The following is a 10,052-nucleotide window of genomic DNA, read 5'->3' as shown; positions in this document are numbered from 1 at the left end:
GACATATCACTTTCTTCCTACCCAAGGACCATGGACATCAACTCTATTTCTGAAAAGCAAGTTGGTTAAAATCACCAGCAGGAAAGTCCCCCTCAGACTATATTCACTTATTCTGCAATCTTGCTGTAATTTTCTCAACTGGAAACAGCGTTTTCGATACCTGAAACATCTGGTTTCTTTAAACATTCATTACATTTGTAAGTTAAAAGCACATTTTGGTTTCTCCTTGAAGAGAAAAGCAGCCAGCCTAACTTCTCCTCTATCTGAAATGCTCTATAGTTAAAATCACAAGTTAATCTTAGATACTGAACAGTGACTGTCCTGCCTGATCAATATATCAAGCAAGTGAAGTGCCTGCCTGACTGCTAAGGGAGATGGTAAAAACAAACACAATTCTCGGGTTCATGTATTCACATACTGAAGTTACAGATAATTATTTTTAATTAGCTATACCACCTTGTACACTCCCAAATACATAAAAATTCATTACCTGTAACATCACACAGAACCATATCTTTGTAATTTTAAATTATTCATGCGTCACTATTTTTCAGTGACACTTCCCTTAAAAAAAAAAAAAGGCTCTACTTATCAAGAGGTTACATATGGGAGAGAGACAATCAATCACAAAAAACCAAAAAAGACAGAGGAAAAAAATCATAACAGAAGACATAAAGCACCTTTTCTGATTCCTTACCATCCACTAGCAGATAATCAATAGCTTATCAAAGCTGTCCATTTTGACTTTGCTGAAAGAGGCATTCCCTCAGAGCTAATTCAAAATCACTGGTATCAAGTTATAAAAAAGCCCATGCTAGTAAATGGACTGCAAACGCTACTGCTTGTTTAACATTGTCCTTTACCTTGAACTGAACATCAATCTGGTGACCTCTGGACAGCTGCAATTAAGACTGAAGAGTGAAAAAAATGCAAATTAAAAGTTCATCCATAGACTTTAATAGGGAAACTGCACTCAAGAGAGGATTTTATCATTGCTTTCAAACTTTCAAAGCAATTCAAGGTTGCCTATCAGTTCATCATGCTTAAATTTAATTAGAAAAATTGCTACCTGTTGCTCAACTATACTGCAAATAACTTGGCCATAATACTTTTCCTTCTTCAATAAAAAATACATCAACAACTGCATACATGTCATGGAAATCAATCTTCATTTTCCCTTTCCTAATCTGAGTTTGAGCTTTTCCCTAAATTGCTAATGAAAAATTAATACCTGAAAAATGGGACAATTTGCTCACCTTTCAGCCAGTGGCAAAGGGACTATTAAAAGCCTCACACAAAAGATTCTTTTCTAATTTACTGAACGAGCAATAACACAAGAACATATGGATACCACCTCGATTTTTAAAGTGCTTCTCTCTGCTTAGTTTTTGTATGGCTGAAGTGTCATCACTGGCCTGTCTATACAATAATTTTTCGCTGGCAAAGACACAGGAGCTCATTCATCTTACAGCTCAACAGCTGACAGCACATGCTAGTGTTCATCAAAGATTTTAGACTAATTATCACCAATTGCCAGGCTTTCCTAAATAAATATTCTAGGATAGAATACACAGACAAGAAAAATCATAGACCTTTTAGTAGAAAGTAAAGGTTTGCCAGTGCTATTTTATCTAACATTTGCTCAGAAACAGGAAGGAGCATTTGTGAAGAAAAGGCAAAACGATCGCTGTGTTAAATACGAGAATGAGTTCATACAGAAAGCTGGACAACACAGACACACAGTAAAACGGGGACGTTAACAGCCTAGACCAAGCCTGATTTTCTATGCGCTGAAGCTACTACATTCAGTAGACAGAATGGCTGCAGAAATGTTAAACCAAATATAAGCTTCTACCTTTAATCATCTGTTGTACAGACTCTACAGAAACTCCAAAATAACAATGGTTAGAAGCTGGTCTTCCCAAATCAACATTTATTTAAAATCAAAGCATGCTTATTATTTTTCTTTCCTATCCAGCCCTTAAACCCTGAGACACAAAGAATGGGCTCATTATTGGTAAACATAAGAGGGATCTTCAGGCAACACAAACGTAATTACAGTCAAAACCGAACACAGCAGAGTTAATTGTGAATCTGCTGTGTTCCCACATACTACTGAAACGCACGCCTGAACTTAAAGCCAAGATCAGTTTCTAACACAGAGAGGGATAAAGAAATAGAGGAGGAGAAAAATAATTTTAAAAAAGCCAAACGCTAAGTCACTTTTTCCCTTACTGAAAATACTTGTAAAATCACGCAGTTCTTCTAATGATGAAAGCTCTGTGCTCTCTGGAAGCCACAAACCCAAGCCACGCTTTAAACATTCAATTATGCCAGTGGACATAATTGTGCTCAGTCATGCTCTAATTCCAGGATGAAGCGTAAATACCATTCCCAAAAAGGGCATTTAGCATCAGTCTCAAAAATTGGACAGCCTCTATATTGCAGAGAAAGGAATAATTAGAAACCAATTAAATCTCAAATAATTTTCCGATGCTTGATGTACCTAAATCACAAGCTCGTGAGATTATATAGGCAGAGTAAACCAAAGGCTGGCAAACCTCTTCTACCATGTTTCAATAAAAGAATCTTAGTAAAAATAAGGCAAAGAATGAAAAAAGGAATATTGAGATACAACTGCTTAAAAAAATAACAACTTTCTAAATTAGCCACGATCATTTGCAGTTTTCCATGTACCACAGCTAATCAAGAAAAAAACCCCAACCAAACAAAACAAGATTGGTTGAGAAAAACAGGCAATCTAATCTGTTTTTTTAGTTTGATGCAGTTTGACTGTCAGCAGAGGTAAAATCACCCGCGTGCATATTTGACTTTAAGCAGCCATGCTTAGAAGAAACGGTAAGAAAGAAGCTGCTTTCATCGGGGTGACGCATTCCTCCTCTTCTATGAGATTTTACCCTTCACATAGGTAAAAGAGGCACCTTCCTGATATGCTGAAAGGCTTTACTGAAGCAAATAAGTGTGGTTAAATCAAAGTTCATTTTGATTATCTTTATTCTTTGACTAGTACCTGTCATTATAACTACGATGGGGAGATGCTGCTTGCAGAAGTCTCAGACTCTATCTTGCAGCAAGTTTTATAGTAGTGTGTCTCTGTGAGAACATTTCCACAAGGTTTTCTGTTTGGAAAGAATTGGGATTTGTTCAGTTAGATAGCAAGGAACTGCAATGAAATTACATTAGAAAGAACTGTTAAGTGCTTGTACCCCTCAAGTCCAGAGGTATTGACAAAGCAGCACATCCTCTGCACTGGTAATCATCAATAATAAGCACAGAACTGATTTGTCTAGAGCTAATTCAACCTGGTTACTCACTGAGTGTCCTGTGTTCCTAACCCCAGACCTAGCCACTAGTTGAATTACTTCAGCCCTTCACCACAATAAAGCCAGCCTTGCCTGTACGGCCATAAGCTCCGATCCCCGCTACAGCATTTCCATTTCTCATGCTCGGAGAATAACCTGCTTCCTCCACGTCGCACGGTCTCCCTGCTGCCACAGGGGATGGTGCACGGAACAGCCCGTAAGGGCTCAGTCCCCAGTTCTGTCCAAAATCAAAGCGAGTAGCTGCTAAACTAGGCAGGCAGTATCCACGTTATTTTACTGCAGTTGCTACAGTGTGTTAACCCTGAGCTAGAACGCCGCGGGGGAATGGGAAATGGCTTGGAGAAAAACTGCTGTGATGGTCCTTAGAGTTTCAGCAGAAAATGAAAAGGTAAACTGTGAGTTTTAAAAAGCATCTGTCATTTTTGACATAACTATCAGCCTGATGCAAACCACACCTTTCACTGCTATCTGGAAACTCTTGCAGTGACTGTGGACTTCAAGATGTATCTTCCGTCACTTTATGTCGAGGATTTGATGCATTTACCGTATAACCACAATTCTTGATATTACGCTTTGCATATGTAAGTCAATGAACTCTCTTGTCCCTTGTGGGAAGTACTAAAAACTTTTTTTTTTACAAGAAAAAAAAGGTTGTTGAAGGGATCAGAAAATACTCTGCTCAGTTTTAATTATAGCTTATATAATGACCTAACATTAAAAAAAAGTATAATGTAACTCTTGACTTCTTTAGCAGTAAAGTAAAACTGTTCTTTACACCTTACCATCAGAAGTCTGTAGCTTCCACAGGTTCAAACCCACGTGTTACAGAACACATGCAGCGCTCTTCACGGACAATTCGTTCCCTGACTCATCAACCAAGGCTTTTACCCAGCAGGACTGCAATTCCACGTCTTAAAAGTTCAGTTTTCTTTCCCTGAACCCAAACTAAACTAACTAAAGAGGTCCTTCTTCCTAATAAAAGCTTGAGGGCTTCTAAGGGCACTTCCTGCTCCTCAATGTCTTTTTTTACCCCCCTGAACCACGCTGTTCTTTGCGGAATTACTATTTTATTTTTTTTTAGCCTTTCATCTCTAGCAGTCCTCTGCTCAGACCCATCTCCTCAAGGCTCCACTCAACAGGGCAGCTGAGCCCACAGACTTTGTAAGGTCCCTGCTGACACAACTCCTAAGGATACTGAGGATAATTAGTACCGAAATAATTACTTTCCATGTAGAAAGATGTATCACTGGTGCATTAATAAGCAATCTCTCGTAACACAGCTAGGTATTCAAAGTATTGAATCTTGAATTAATAGAAAGAGAGCTACACAGGTATCATGAAGTACATTAGTGTTTGTGTGGACTGATAATTACCCTGTGAAACCTGATAATGAACCAGTTTGTTGCAAAACTAGTCCAGCATCTGATTAAATAAACCTAATCTATATTGTACTGCTAATTGGCTTTTCTTCTTTGCATGAGGATGGAAAAAACTGAGTATAGAAATGAACCAAACCCTCACAAAGCGAGCATGACAGGAACAGACTGGAGGAGAGAGAGGGAGGAGAGATTATCTTTCTGGTGTTATAAGAAATTAATAAAGTAGGATTTTTTAAACTCAATTTTATGACTTGCAGACCTGAATAACAAATGTTAATTTATTGAGTTCTTCCTGAAACAACTGGAGACAAAAAAAATCTCGAAAAACAACAATCAGATTGATCAGACACAGAAACACTGAAGCAAATAAAAAACTACATACAAAAAAAATCCCAAACCCAACCAACAAACAACGCAGGTTTTCTTGGCAACTGAAATTTAGCTACAGACAGCAAACTCATTCCCAGAGAGACAGCAGGATTATGACAGCTAGGAACTACTCCCAGAAGTATGTGGACCAAGTTGCAGACATAAGAGGTTCATACATGTATCTCTGCATCTAGCAAAGACACTACTTAGCCTTTTACTATAAGGCAGTATATTTGACTTATGGAACTTGAATGCTGAAAGGTCTCTGCTAGCTCATTGTAAGACATCACCGAAGCTGTACTATGCATTCCCCTAAAGGAAATAAAAGTCCAAGGCTTTGTGCAAGTACTACGAGACAGAACCTCAATGACTTTGAATACTGTCGTACAGTGCCCTTTGGTGTCTTTTTTGCACGGTAATTTTTGCAGTCATTATTCGAGGACTCAGAACTCAGTATATTTATTTATTTTTCCCTCCTGGTATGGGGACATGTAAAACAGTTTATTCCATTGCTGTCACGGGCACTGAATCAGACTCATCTGGCAGCACTTCGCAAGCAAATTACTGCTCAGGGAAGCATAATCTGAGCGTGCGGATTATAGGCTGTTAATTTAGCTTTGTCTGGGCTTCCGCAGCAGCAAAGCAGTTCAGCTCTCACCACTCACCACAGGATTAAGCATTCAGAAGAGCTAACGTACTAGAAAAACATCCAAGTTTGTTAACACTGAACTACGAGTTTCTGCCTCCTCTACTTAAGAGGCAAGAGCATCCCACAAGCATTCAGTATCAGAGACACAAGCATTCAATACCGGAGACACTGATGTTTAACTGACCCTTGGGGGATCGTAGACCTAAGAAGGCTGTCACAGCAATTAATTACAGTAGCTCACTGGTGGCACTGCAGAAGCGACGCTCACAAAACTCAGCAACCACCAACGATGAAGGCTGCACCTTGGGGCAAAGCTCCGTTGGTTACAGGCAGCACCCGGCAGTCTGAGAAGGTACTGTCGCAACATTTCACTCTATAGGCACTCCCAGAGAGGACTATCAGATCATCTTTGGCTCTGCTTGGAAGAGCTGCAGCTTTGGGACGATTTCCACTGTGCAGATTTCAGAAACGCACACCAGGTTTTACAAGTGCATAAACCTGTAATTATATAGCACTCTGCCCAGCCCAGAGCAGAGTTAACAATGTTTAGCACTACCACAAGTCAGACCAACTCTCAGAAGCCACAGTGTAAAATTTGATAGTGTTTTTCAGGAAAATATATTGCTTCTCTAGTAAGAGATCCATTAATTTTGCTGGCCTCTTCTATCTCCACCCACCAAAGACCATAAACAAAGAAAATGCTGCACGGATCCTTCATTGCCAGCGTATCCAACTGCTTAGAGCAGCCAAAGGAAAGAAGCTTGGAAAGGAACTACGATCTTCACCTCCATGAACATCAACAGATAGATGTCAACTAAAGACTGGTAATTGCGCGAGATTGAATAAAAATGTTATTCTTACAAGTTGCATTAAATGTTTTATTTAAGGGGTCTGCTAAGCAGAAATCTTGCCCTGTTAAAGCAGGACTTCTTTTTCAAGGTACTGCTTCCGAGTAATTCATACTTCAAGTTTGTTCTAGATTGATCAATACGACTTCTCATGTTCATTGCAAAATTAAATGGCAGATTAAAAAAGGTTGACATTAGATTAAAAATAGTCCTTTAGTCTATGTAGTAGGTACCATAAAAAACTCAACAAACAGAAACTTGTCCTATTTGCTACACACATTGGAGGTTCAACACCTACAGCACAGTAAATTTTAATCTTTGGAAAAAACCAAACTGGTGCAAGTACCTTCAGATAAACTGTTCTGAGAAGTACACTGGTGACTATCAGCCTCCGTATAACCTGACACTGTAGTTAAACCCTTGGAGCATTACGGACTCAGATGGGTCTTGTCTACACAGTGCAATCCACTGGTTTTCCATCACGCAGAAATCTCTGGTCTGTCTCTGAGCAAAGTCCTCTGTGCAGGCTGCTTTGCCAGATCAGAACATCGCATGAGTCTGCTGCCAACTCCCTGGCTAGTCCAGACAGCTCAGGCTTCTCTGCCCTTTATCACACCGCTGCTCGCAGGACAAATGTAATACGTGTGTTTACCAGGCTGAATCTTCTTAGGTACCATCCATATCTTCTAAAGGAATTGTCATTTAGAAGTAAATATCTGAGGTATCAAGGTAAAACTTTGAGTTCAAGCATCATTCCTCCACTTACATTTATCAAAACTGCTACCGTACTACAAAAAGATAAACAGCAGCAAGTCGGTAGTTGATCAACAGAAATGGTTTCTCATTTCATAGATCAGATTTCTCAAGGTGCAGTTTGACACAAAAAAGACAAAAAGCAAACAAAAAAAGCTGACACTTGAACAGACTGTAGCTTATGAAGTTAAATGAATACCACTCTGAAACTTAGCACCTACATCACCAGTCAGATTTTTCCTAGCCCAGACACCCTCCTTGGCAGATACCACTCTGTCTTCCAGTGCAGCGTATGAGCCTGACCAAGGGCAGGAACGGGGCCAGAGATGGATTCCTTTTAGAGAATGATAGAACAGTTCAGGTTGGAAAAGACCCTTGGGATCATTGAGTCCAACCATTAACCCTACACTACAAGGTCACCCCTAAACCACATCACCCAACACCACATCTAAGGGACACTTGAACACATCCAGGGATGGCGACTCAACCACCTCCCTGGGCAGTCTGTTCCAGGGTCTGACCACTCTTTCTGTGAAGAATTTCTTCCTAATGTCCAGCGCAAACCTGCCCTGTTGCAACTTGCAACCATTCCCCCTGGTTCTGTCCCTAATTACCTGTGAGAAGAGACCAGCACCAACCTCTCTACAATGTCCTTTCAAGTATTTGTAGAGCATGATGAGGTCCCCCCCTCAGCCTCCTCTTCGTCAAACTGAACAGACCCAGCTCCCTCAATCACTCCTCGTAAGGTCTGTTCTCCAGGCCCTTCACCAGCTTTGTTGCCCTCTTCTGCACTCGCTCCAACACCTCGATATCTCTCCTATACTGAGGTGCCCAAAACTGAACACAATACTCAAGGTGCGGCCTCACCAGTGCTGAGTAGAGAGGGACAATCACCTCCCTACTTCTGCTGGTCACAAAATTTCTAATAGAAGCCATCTCTGAGAGCTGTATCAGGAGAAATGTATGATTTGCATTATGCCTTAAGATAACCAGATTAAAAAAAAAAAGGTAATGACCAAACACAGGTTATTAATAATTTTCACCTCGCTTATCTCTGTACTGGGAATCCTCTCAGACTTGAGCAGATAAAATGGAGTCCTACTCTGTCATCCTGCACAGTTCGGGTGCCCTACTAACTCTGATGAGATATAGTCGGCTGGAGAGTAACTTGCGGCCACTCGGTTTCCCTAAAAGTCCAAACCAAATTAACATCAAATTTAAAGTAAAAGCATTTATTCACTAAGCCCAAATCAGACAACACAGTTACAAAGAGTTACCAAATACCCGGGGAGGGGGGGCAGTAGTGGGTGTGTGCAGGGAAGAGATGTGTAAATTAATACATATCCCTTTCCCAACCAATTTGTTTGTTCCAAGCTGAATATCAAGGCTCCAGTCTTGCCTCATCTTACAAGTCAGGCTGCAGTTAGAGAATCTCCACTAATGAATCTGCCGGAAGGCCCAATCTTCCCCCAGAAGTCTGTCAAGGGGTCCAGACAGACTTAGACCTCCTCCCTGGAACATGTTTTAGCTCTCCCTTAATTGCAAGGGACATTAATCACACCAATCTTTATTACAATAACCCTTGTCTCACCTCTCTGGGATTGCACCAGTTATTAAATCAGAGCCTATACTGCCAACCTGTGCAGAAGCAATTTACCAACTGCTATGTATTAGACATAATTTCAGCTGGCCCTAAAACAGATAAAACAACTGCAAAAGATTTTGAAATTCACTAAAAGCATCATGTGAATCAACCGAACAGGGTGGCAGCAGTACTCAGTGACCCAGCTCAAGCATACCTGCAGCAGGACCCCCGAGGCCAGACAAAGCAGGACACCACAACACGTGAGATGGGAGAAGACTACATGGCTCAGTATAAGACAAATAAGGCACAAAGTAGTCGGAATCTCCACACTTACAGCCTCAACCTCCCCTGTCTTCTGGCCAGAGGAAGCGCACAGAGAGTGTGCCCTGCACTGGACAAGGGAAATCATGATCTTAATGTCAATTTTTAACATTATCTTAATGTCATCTTAATGTCAATGTTAATTAGTTGGGGTAATACCTAGTAATTCAATTGATTCTTCCTTTTTATACTCTTAAATATATGAATCAAAGGTCACATATCAATACCAATTAAGAAACGGATTTTTCTCTTTTGCCCACCAGAGATGCCTGTCTCCATTACACCAAACAGCAGGTCTCCTGTAAGGAAGGAGAATCAGAACCATCTTGCGAGAAGAAATGATAAAGCTCTCACATCCTCCTTTTGGGACCCACTGTGCATGTTCCCATGTGAAATGAGCCTTACACTGACCTTTATCCCTATCCTAACTGACCTATTAACCAACATACGTAGGAATAAGCATTTACAAGGGATAAGCACACATTGCTCTTCAGTGCCTCTTGACCAAAATCAGCTAATAGTGGCAAATGATTCTCTCCAGGACTAGTGACTAAAACCCTCCCTCTTCCAAACAGCTTCCTCCTTAACAAGCCTGAAAGGAATAATACGTCAAGGCCCTTCTCGAAAGTGCTTCTTCAGGATATTTTGAGAGCAAAACACAGATAAGAAAAAGCAATTTCAAAATTTCAGCGTGTTTCACCCTTTGTAATGAATGAGCAGTTTGCCCCTGTATCAAAGCAAGAATTTCATCGTCTAGTCCTACATACCTCTTACCTTGGTTTTCTTTTGTTTAGCACATAAAAT

This window comes from Apaloderma vittatum, unplaced genomic scaffold (genome assembly GCF_000703405.1).
Source record: "Apaloderma vittatum isolate BGI_N311 unplaced genomic scaffold, ASM70340v1 scaffold12184, whole genome shotgun sequence".
Classification (NCBI taxonomy): domain Eukaryota; kingdom Metazoa; phylum Chordata; class Aves; order Trogoniformes; family Trogonidae; genus Apaloderma; species Apaloderma vittatum.
Note: the sequence above shows the minus strand (reverse complement) of the source record.